Source organism: Carcharodon carcharias, chromosome 18 (assembly GCF_017639515.1).
Source record: "Carcharodon carcharias isolate sCarCar2 chromosome 18, sCarCar2.pri, whole genome shotgun sequence".
Lineage (NCBI taxonomy): Eukaryota > Metazoa > Chordata > Chondrichthyes > Lamniformes > Lamnidae > Carcharodon > Carcharodon carcharias.
In genome coordinates this window covers 20,212,095-20,222,509 of record NC_054484.1, presented here as the reverse complement: position 1 = coordinate 20,222,509, position 10,415 = coordinate 20,212,095, and positions in this window count along the sequence as shown.

The window sequence follows — 10,415 nt, the reverse complement described above, 5'->3', positions numbered from 1 at the left end:
TATCACAATAGATATACTTCCCATGACCTGAAAGCCAAGTGATGTGTGCCAGATTGGGTGTCAGCCATGGCTCAGTAGGTAGCACTCTTGTCTCTAGTCAGAAGGTTGCTGGTTCAAGTTGAACTTCAGAACCTGAGCACAAAAATCATGGCTGAAAATCCAGTATAGTACTGAAGAAGTGCAGCCCCACCTGCCCCCTTAGCTAGATTTAAAAGATCCCATGGCAGTAATTCAAAGAAGAGCAGAGGAGTTACTCCTCCTGTTCAATACTTATCCCTCAGTTGGCAGCATTAAAACAGATTATCCAACCATTCTCACATTGCTTTGCATAAATTGGCTGCCACATTTCCTACATTACAGCAGTGATTGCAATTTCAAAGTACTTTATTGGCTGTAAAGTGTGTTGCCACATCTTGTGGTTGTGAAAGGTGCTATATAAGTGCAAGCTTTGTTTTATCTCTTGGGATCCCCTGATAAAAACCCAGGCCAATTAGGGAAATAACATTTGGAAAATTGAAACAAGGAAGACCCAAGAATGCTGGTCCAGGTCCAAGATTCCTAGAAGTTAAGTGCAGAATCTAACAATTCTAGCCAGAACAGACCCAGGTGGTCCCTCCAACAAGTTGAGTAGTCAGGTTTCTGCAACTACAGTCTTTATTGTGACAGGTGACTTGAGAAAAAATTTGAATGATTATTTTTGCAGTTGATATTTTGCTGTCTGACATTCAGCTCCTTAAATTGGGCTGTAGTATTAAGAAGGTAAGCATCGAATGAGAAAGAGGCAGACATCAGGGTGCATCAGCTGTGGATGATGTTTGACCTGCAGAACAACAGCATCACATGACAGGTAAACCATTTTGTTTTCCAGTGGGTTCCTGGGGAATAAAGTAGGGTGTGGATGCTACAACAGCTCCAAACATGCTACCATATGGCATGTTGCTCTGTGACTGTATCATCTGTCTCATTTGGACTCAAGATTCGTTTCTTTTCCCAAGTCCAAAACTGACAGGGCAGAACAGAGTACATGCTCATTTGTTTCATTGATGATTAAAATGAATCAAAATTTTTAGTCATTTTAATCATAAATGCCTTATTTTATGTCTTCTATTATAAGACACATGCATAAAATAATGAGCTCCCAAAAAAATCCCCCAATACATTTTATCTTTGTTTTGCAGTCCAGCAGTTCCTGAATAACCCATTCAAAGCTGGATAATTGGCAACCATAACTGTAACTGCAGCATGGGCCCCAGCTATGCCTGTCTCTTTATGGAGTATATGGAACATTCCTTGTTCCAGTCCTACTCCGGCCCCCTTCCACAACTCTTTCTCCGGTACATCGATGATTACCTCGGTGCTGCTTCATGCTCCCGTCGGGACTTGGAAAAATTTATTAATTTTGCTTCCAATCTCCACCCCTCCATCATTTTCACGTGGTCCATCTCTGACACTTCCCTTCCCTTCCTTGACCTCGCTGTCTCAATCTCTGGTGATAGACTGTCCACCAATATCCATTACAAGCCTACCGACTCCCACAGCTACCTTGACTACAGCTCCTCACACCCCGCTTCCTGTAAGGACTCCATCCCATTCTCTCAGTTCCTTCGACTCCATCGCATCTGTTCCGATGATGCTACCTTCAAAAACAGTTCCTCTGACATATCCTCCTTCTTCCTTAACTGAGGTTTTCCACCCACAGTGGTTGACAGGGTCCTCAACCGTGTCTGGCCCATCTCCCACGCATCCGCCCTCACGCCTTCTCCTCCCTCCCAGAAACATGATAGGGTCCCCTTTGTCCTCACTTATCACCCCACCAGCCTCCGCATTCAAAGGATCATCCTCCGCCATTTCCGCCAACTCCAGCATGATGCCACCACCAAACACATCTTCCCTTCACCCCCCACTGTCGGCATTCCGTAGGGATCGTTCCCTCCGGGACACACTGGTCTACTCCTCCATCACCCCCTACTCTTCAACCCCCACCTATGGCACCTCCCCATGCCCATGCAAAAGATGTAACACCTACCCCTTCACTTCCTCTCTCCTCACCGTCCAAGGGCCCAAACACTCCTTTCGAGTGAAGCAGCATTTCACTTGCATTTCCCCCAACTTAGTCTACTGTATTCGTTGCTCCCAATGCGGTCTCCTCTACATTGGAGAGACCAAACGTAAACTGGGCGACTGCTTTGCAGAACACCTGCGGTCTGTCCGCAAGAATGACCCAAACCTCCCTGTCGCTTGCCATTTTAACACTCCACCCTGCTCGCTTGCCCACATGTCTATCCTTGGCCTGCTGCATTGTTCCAGTGAAGCCCGTCGCAAACTGGAGGAACAGCACCTCATCTTCCGACTAGGCACTTTACAGCCTTCCAGACTGAATATTGTATTTAGCAACTTTAGGTCTTGAGCTCCCTCCTCCATCCCCACCCCCTTTCTGTTTGTTCCCCCTTCCTTTTGTTTTTTTTCCAATAATTTATATAGATTTTTCTTTTCCCACCTATTTCCATTATTTTTAAATCTTTTATGCCCCCCACCCCCACTAGAGCTATACCTTGAGTGCCCTACCATCCATTCTTAATTAGCACATTCGTTTAGACAATATCACCAACTTCAACACCTCTGTGTTCTTTTGTTCCTTTGTGACATCTTTTCATGATCTGCTCCTATCACTGCTTGCTTGTCCCTTCAACAACACCTCCCCCTCCACTTCTCTCCCCCCCCCCCACCTTAAACCAGCTTATATTTCACCCCTCTCATTGTAAGGAAAAATCAGTTCTGTTGAAGAGTCATGAGGACTCGAAACGTCAGCTCTTTTCTTTTCCGCCGATATTGCCAGACCTGCTGAGTTTTTCCTGGTAATTCTGTTTTTGAACTGTAACTGGTCTCTGTTTTGTGCAGAAAATTGCTCCAATGGTAATATATAATCATACGTTTATATTCTTACATCAAAACATTTTGAACTTTGTCACACAGTGAATTGATTTAATGAGTGGTGATTGTTCTAATGTTTTGTGCCAACTTTAATTCACAATCAGGAAAAGAAAGAATTTGTATTTATATAATGCTTTGTGATATGTCTCTGAAACATCCCATATGGAATGAATTACCTTGAAGTTTGGTCACTATTCTTACAGTGAGCTAAATGACCGGTTACTGTTTTTCCTTTCCCCCATTTAAAAAAAAAAATCATGGGATGTGGGTATACCAGCGAGGCCCGCATTCATTGCCTATCCCATGAGAAGGTGGTGGTGAGCAGCCTTCTTGAACTGCAGCAGTCCGTGTGATGTAGGTACACCCACAGTGCTGCAGAGGACGGAGTTACAGGATTTTGATTTAGTAACAACATAGGAACAGCAATACATTTTCAGGTCAGGATGGTGTGTGACTTGGAGGGGAATTTGCAGGCGGTCTTCCCATGCATCTGCTCCCCTTGTCCTTCTAGGTGGTAGATGCCGCGGTTTTGGGAGCTGCTGCTGAAGAAGCCTTGGCAAATTACTGCAGTACATCTTGTAAATGGTACACACTGCTGTCACTGTGTGTAAGTAGTGGAAGGTGACAATGTTTTATGTGGTGGATGAGGAACCAATCAAGCAGGCTGCTTTGTCCTGGATAGCGTCGAGCTTCTTGAGTATTGTTGGAGCTGTTCTCATCCTTGTGCCTTGTAGATGGTGGAAAGGCTTTAGGGAGTCAGGAGTTACTGCAACATTCCCAGCTTCTGACCTGCTTTTGTAACCAAAGTATTTATATGGCTGGTCTAATTAAATTTTTGGTAAATCGTCCAGAAGGTTGCTAGTGGGGGACTTCAATAATGCTAATGTTGTTGAATATTAAGGGGAAGTACTTATACTTTATATTCTTAGAGATGGCCATTACCTGACATTTATTTGCACGAGTGCTGATTGCCATTTAGCCTCCAATCCCGACAAAACCGTGTGCTCGCCCCACCTGCCTTTCTGTCTGTCATGAACTATGGATAACTCTCACTGAATACAGAGTTTCAGGGACCTCCCTTACCCAACAGTGGCTGGCAAACTGAGATGTTGCAAATACCAACCTGGAAGGAGCTAGACAAGTTCATTGTCATTGTCACCTACCACTGGCAATGCAGAATGAAAACAAGAACTGCTGGAAATTTGCAGGAGTTCTAGCAGTGTCTGCAGAGAGAGAAACAGAGTTAACATTTCAGGTCCTTCATCAGAACTGGCAAAAGTTAGAAATATAATAGATTTTGTGTAAGTGGAAGAGTGAAAGGAAAAGTCCATGAAAGGGTAGAGGGCAGGAGAGATTGAATGTGGCCTTTGCCCTACTCTGAGGTGTAGTTGTGGCTGCAACAAGTGATAGATTTCAGTGGAGAAGTCCCTGAAATGCAGGCATCTCATATATTTTCTCATTGAAGTTCAGGTAGTAGAATTTACTGGATCTAAATGCCCTCCTGCTAAGAACCCTTCACCCTCACTTCCTCCTCCCTCTTCTAATAACTTGCCTTCTACGTAATCCTCTGTTCATTCTGCGAGTCTTGCTGCCATCCAAGGGGAGTGCCAGATAGGCACCCATGTCCCATGTCCGGGAGCATCTGGTTTGTGAAGAAACCTTGCAGTCAGCAAAAACTTCTTTAGCCCCTGCCACAACCCTTCTGCCTACTGCAATCTTAATCGCAGAAAACGCCAGATGTGTAGAATTGAAGCTTCAGACAAGAAGTAAACCAGCAACTCTCCAATAAGTAAATTTAAAACAGTGATGGCGGGTGGGCGGGTCCGACCTGTTGCTGAACACCTCTTCAAGCTGTGCTAGGTTAAGTGAGGGCGTTGGCTAGCGAGTTCGATGTCAAAATGGCCCCATTTGTGTGGCGTGTTGATTGATGTCATGATCTGCCAGCACTGCATACGTCTGACAGACGTTGACCGTGCGAACATTATGCCCTCATCACTACGGCACCTAACCGTGACTCACCTGGCAGGTGTGTGTGTGCTGCAGAAGCCGTTTTGGAGATCTAAGGGCACTTGTAGGGCCCAGTAAACTGGCTCAAACAATCCCAATTTTTCACCCTTTATCTTTTAAACTGCTGCGGTCAATAATAATCCAATTAAAATAGAAGGATAAATGTCTCCATTAAAACAGCAGATAGAGGAATGCTAAGTGCTCAGCTGCCGTAAATTTCTAGCCTTTTGAGCCCGTCAAAGGCTTTTAAGTCATTGAAATAGATCCATTAACTGACTGTTTATATTAAAAAAAAATTAAAGTGCAACAACAACTTGCCGTTAGGTAGTGCCTTTAACTTAGTACGATGCCTCAAGGCGCTTCACAGTGCCGTTATTAGACGAAATTTGACACCGAGCACATAAGGAGATATTCGGACGGGCGAGCAGCAGTCTGGTGAAAGAGGTAGGTTTTGAGAAGTATCTTAAAGGAGGAAAGAGGGAGAGAGGTTTGCAGAAACAGAGATGTAGGACTGAACATTTTGTTCTCAAGTGGAACGGACTACTCGTTCCTGTCAGGAGTTTACAATAGTTTAAAAGCTTATTGATTATTAATGTCACTCCCCACATTTTCCTTTGGATGTTGACTGGCTCTAATACTGATATGCAGGCTGCCTTCCTGTGACAAAGAGACCCCCACAAACAATATTAAAAGCTAAAATATGGGATTACAAACCTGATTGTTTTCAATGAATGAAGTAAGGTCAGGACTGTTAGAACCCTACTTCTTTATCTCATATCCAAACCCTGGCTATCTTGCAAATACACTGAGACACATCTATCACATATGCCCCTATTACAGTGAGAGGCTCAATGCCAACATCACTCCAGTAATAGGAAGTGAAATAGAGAATGATTAGCATGTAAAAAATAAATAAAAATGTAGGCGTGTATCAGGTTTCATTTAAACCTTTGTACACTTTCTATAAATAAGGAAGTTATGCAAAACCCTCATAAATAACTGGCTAGGCCTCAGCTGAAGTATTGTGTCCAATTCTGTGTACCACATTTTTGGAAGGATGTCAGGGCCTTTGGGTGGGTGCGGAGAATGTTTACTAGAATGGTACCAAGAGTGAGGACTTCATTTCTGTGGAGAGGCTGGGTTTGTTCTTAGAGCAGAGAAAGGTGAATAGAGTTACTCAGAATTATAAAGGATTTTGAGAGAGTAAATCAGGGCAAACTGTTTCCACTGACAAGTGGGACAGTAAGTAGTGGACCGACATTTAAGATAAATTGCAAAAGAGCCAGAGCGCAGATGGGACATCTTTTAACACAGCAAGTTGTTGTGATACAGAATGCAATGCCCAAAAGGATGGTGCAAGCAGATTAAAATAATAATTTTTCAAAAGGGAATTGGATAGACCTGAAGAGAAAAATATTTACAGGATTATGGGTAAAGACCACGGGATTTGCATAATTAAATAACTCTTTCGAGGAACCGGCACATGCATGATGGGCCTCCTTCCCTGCTGTAAAATTCTATGGGAAGGTATCAACTCTTGGCCTATGTATTTTGGTGAACACAACACTTATTAATAATAACATTTAGTGTTTCAAGTACTGCAAGCTTTGTGCTGGTGCAGACATTGGAGTCAAAATGTGGGCTGGTGCAATATTTAGAGTGGGTCACATGCAATCCAAATGTGTTTGGTTCAGTGAGCCAACTGAGAAGTGAAGAGAGAAATATAAATGGAATTTGAAATAACAACTTGGGAACAACCCATTTCGCCCAACTAGTCCCTCTTTGTATTTACCCTCGATAAACTGTAATCCTAATCCAATATCCCTGCTCTGTTACCATAGCCCTTTATTTCCACTTTCTTCAACTACTCGTTGAATCTATTCTTAACCGATGACATAGAGTCTTTATGGTGCAGGAGGAGGCCATTCAGCCCATCGAGTTCATGCCAGAATGGTCTCTGCATCAATCACTGACTCTGGTAGGGCATCCTACAGTCTTCTAATTCTCAGTTTAAAAAATGTATCTCCAGCTCCTTGTCCTAAATCTCGCAAGCACGACAAGGAAACCAGTGTCCCAAGGAAAGTGTTTTTTTTTCTAATCAGGTACCTAACATGCTTTTTTTTCCCCATTTGCTTTGCAGCGCTACAGAATGTCAGCATTTTCTCAATGAACTCAGGGAATTGTGTTAATCATTTCCCAATCAGGATGTTCCAGATTGACAGTGGAGAAACTGAGCAAGAATGCAAAGTGGATAGTCACTGCTGGGGATTGGAACTGTGCTGTACAAATGGTACCTTTCTCAAATGTGTGCCATTTCAGAATGAAGGTATGTGAGCTCTCAAGCCGAATATAAAATGAACTGAAACAATCTAGCGTATATTTCGGTTTTCTCTTATTGAGGTTGCAGAATTTTTAAAATTGGATTACCATAACTTACATGGGGTTGAATGATGCGGTGGGACTCTTTCACTTCTTGGACCTGGATGTAAATTCTGCCTAGGTTGATGCAAATAAAATGATCTTCTGTGAGATGAGCTTGGGCTATCTCGACCTAGCTCCCAGTAGGCACAGGTTTGCTGCCTCCAGTTTGGTATTTAATTGACAATCCACTCACAGAGGCTGCTGTGGAAAGTGCAAACTTTGCACTGGTGCAGTTCTGAGCTGAGGTACGCTGTTGGAGTAGGTTAGAGGGAGCTTTACTCTGCATCTACCCACACAATACCTGAACTGCAGATGTTTGATATTAAATATTTTGCATGAGAAATTGTTCTATTTCACAACAGTGGTATTTCTCACCTTGATAAGCATAAAACAAAATAAAAAAAACCAGTAAAACCTGGAAAGGTTAACAGTGCAATGTGGAAACTCCAGTGCATGGTGGAGGGTACAATGTGGTTTTGTGATTGAAATTTTCCACGTTGAGTTTTTTTTATTTCCTCTCTGGATGTGGGCGGTGGTAGAAAAGTTACATTTTTATTGTCACCCCCAGTTGCCTTGAGAGGTTGATGACAGGCCTTCTCCTTAGAAGCATGTCCTTGTCTTAATGCTGTTCCCACAATTGTTTTGGATAGAGAATTCCTGAAACAAAAACGTTTCGAGTCTGAACTGACGCAAAAATAATGAAGAGTCATATGGACTAGGAACGTTAACCCTGTCTTCCTCTCCACAGATGCTGTCAGACCTACTGAGTTTTTCCAGCTAGTTTTGTTTTTGTTTCAGATTTCCAGCATCTGCAGCATTTTGCTTTTATCTTAGAGAATTCCTGAACCTCGGCCCCTGCGATGATGAAAGAACAGCTTCTAGCTGGTGTGTGAATTGGAAGGAAACTGAGAGCTGATTAAATTTCCACAATCTTGCTGCTCTTGTCACTTCTGCAGGAACACCACCGCCTGGAAGTTCCCCTCCAAGTCACTCATCACCCCGACTTCAAAATATATCACCGTTCCTTCACTGTCGTTGGGTCAAAATCCTGGAACTCCCTTCCTAACAGCACTGTGGATTTACCTACACCACATGGACTGCAGTGGTTCAAGAAGGCAGCTCACCCATCGCCTTCTCAAGGGCAACTAGGGATGGGCAATAAATGCCGGCCCAACCAGCAAAGCCCACATCCTGTGAATGAGTAGCAAAAAAGGTTGTGAGGCAGAGAGGTATTGCTTAAATAGCCTTGGTGACCTGCTGCCAAACTGTAGATACAGGTGCCAATTGGAGGAAAGGTGCTAAGCAGAGGCAGTATGGAATTCATCAATCCTGCAACCTCTGTGAGCAACCACACTTAAAAGGAGCTAGCATTGGAGAATCAATGTTACACTGTTGTAGCTTTGTTTCTGATTTGTAATCCCTTTGAGTACAACTCCACAATGGGAGTATATGGTCAGTGAATATATCTTATGGGTCCTGATTGATCTGTGATATTTCAGCCAAGTGACTATCGTATGTGACTGTTGACATTTATCCAAGCGTAGGAACATAAAAGCCAAGTTTGAACCTGTTTACACCTTGGGTCCATAATAAGCAAGCTTTCCAGTATTATTCACTTGACAGAGGTCAGGAACAGGAATTCTGACCAATTTTTCTAGCACTGGAAGCTAAAATCAATCAAAAATCCCTGACCATTTTTCTGGATGAGATCAGCTAACTGGAGTGCTTTTTCAAAGAATTGACACAAATACAATGGGCTGCCCTCTGTGTATTTTATGATTGTAATTCATCATCTACTATTGATCGAACCTGATCCATATGAACCAGCTTCTTATTTAGGATACTTATTGTGTCATTAGTCAGAATTTATTTTTGCTAAAATGTTATATGGTTTGGCCGATTTATATTGAATCATGATGAAAAGTACTGTTAGGTGCTTTGTTGATGCCTCCTTTCCAGAGATGCATTATAATTAACTTCACAAAAGCAATGTACTGTGTAGGCATTTTACAGCCTTCCAGGCTAAACATTGAGTTCAACAATTTCAGCCCATAGCTTTTTCCCCTATTTTGTTTCCTTTCACTTTGTAGGTTTTGATTTTGCTCTAATTTTTTTTTCTTATTTTTGATTTCGGATGGCAGCCGTTCATCATTCTAACATTCACAGTTCTTCTAGATAGATCTTTACTTGTCACATTGCCACTCCCTATGGTCTTGCACCACAAGCCTTTCATCATTTACTCTTTCCTATCCTCCTCCCTCTACTTGCTTAAAACCAATGACATTTCTAACTTTTCCTGTTCTAATGAAAGGCCATTGACCTGAAATGTTAACTCTGTTTCTCTCTTGGCAGATGCTACCTCACTTGCTAAGTATTTCCAGCATTTTCTGTTTTTATTTTACATTGAACCTTTCTGCTTTACAGTTGGAATTGACTACTACCTAGGATGGGCAAAGTTGAAGGTGAATTTATTGGGGATGGACTCGCACCACAGTAGTTGGGATTATTTGGGTCTATTAAGGAACACCAGCAGTTGGGTACGTAAAGCCATTGAATATATATTCTTGGATGCTCAACAGGAATGGCTGAATGGTCAATTATCTCCACTAAATCACAGAATGGAAATTGGATTAAATTTTTAAAATGTTTTTCCTCTAGTTGAGCCTGTTTTTCTCTCTTGCTCTGGCAAAGGCTTCAACTTGTGCTGGGCACAATTCCACACACACCAGTAGCTCTCTGGTACCACACCCAAGTGGCTACTCTTTATGTGTCAGCTGAGTTAGTGATTTTCCTCAGGTAATTCAACATAGAACTATAGGGAAAGGGGCTCTTAGTGACAAACTCTGATACTCCCTTTTGCCCCACATGTGCACACATGCCTTTACCTCTTTATTCATTTACCCTTCATCCTTTCATGGAATGTAAGCATCACTGGCAAGGCCAGCATTTATTGCTCATTTCTAAATGTCCTTGAGAAGGTGGTGGTGAGCTGCTGCCTTGAATTGCTGCAGTCCACACAGAACTGTTAGGAAGGGAGTTCCAGGATTTTGACCCAG